The sequence below is a fragment of the Acyrthosiphon pisum genome, chromosome A1 (genome assembly GCF_005508785.2).
Source record: "Acyrthosiphon pisum isolate AL4f chromosome A1, pea_aphid_22Mar2018_4r6ur, whole genome shotgun sequence".
NCBI lineage: Eukaryota > Metazoa > Arthropoda > Insecta > Hemiptera > Aphididae > Acyrthosiphon > Acyrthosiphon pisum.
The window spans coordinates 142,445,052-142,446,213 of record NC_042494.1 but is presented as its reverse complement, the minus strand read 5'-3'; positions in this window follow the sequence as shown (position 1 = coordinate 142,446,213).

Here is a 1,162-nt window from a genome sequence, read left to right as displayed (position 1 = left end):
ATCAATACAATTTTATTTGTTGGATAAAAAAGCTTGAAAATTTAATAGAAGGCTCCTAGTATATTGTTTCAAAGGCAGATGAAAAATATTAAAAATCGTTAGTCACAGTTTTTTTTTATAAACATTTAAAATTCAAAAAATGACAAAATATGGAAAAATCACGAAAATTTGCAAATTATTTCGAGTTAGAAATTCATAAAAATTTTTCTTTTTAAATCTAAGATATGAAAATGTAATACAAGATTCCTTATAAGATTGTCTACCTTTATCAAACAAAAAATATCTATTAGGAAGTCAAATTAAATTTTTATGATCGTTTGAAATTCAAATTTTTACAACAATGGATATTCACATGATTTCTCATGTAGCGATTTCCTTATTTTGTTGTAATTCAAAAACGAATAACTGCAGATACATGAAAATTTTACTGAATGTTTATATTAGCATTTCCTATACACCATACAATTTTGAAAATATTTTGACTCTTTTTGAGCTGTTAACGTACATTTTCAGTTTTAAATTTTTTTAGTTTTTTTTTCTATAAATATCAATAAAGTTTTATCTGTTGGGCCAAAAAGTGTATAAATTTAATACAAAGCTCCTGATATATTGTTACAATATTAATTGAAAAATATTAAAAATACATAGGTAGGCACAATTTTTTTTTATAAGCATTTAAAGATCGAATTTTGAAAAAATTTATCAAATTTTAATTATTTATTAAAATATTATTAATTAGCATAGTATTATTAGATCTAATTAATAATGTGATTTTTAAAAAAATTTAGAACACTGCTATTTCTCAAGATACTACTTACAAATTATGTCACATGGGGATTGAACAACATTTTAAACCAATCTTAGATGAAATGTTGATTGAAAGAGTAGTTGGAACAAATAATCACGAATTTATAAAAACGGTAATATTTTAGACAAATTGAAATAATAAATAATCGTATTGTATGATATCCAGTTTAAGTTTTTTGATTTTACTAAATTATAGTACATTGCGGAGGAAATGAAGAATAATGGTTGGGCAGTAGAACTAGATGAATTCATAGCTTCCACACCAAAAGCGTGTACATATGACTAACGTTGTGGCTACTCTAAACCCCATGGCTGATCGGTATATAGTTATTGCATGCCATTATGATTCAAAACT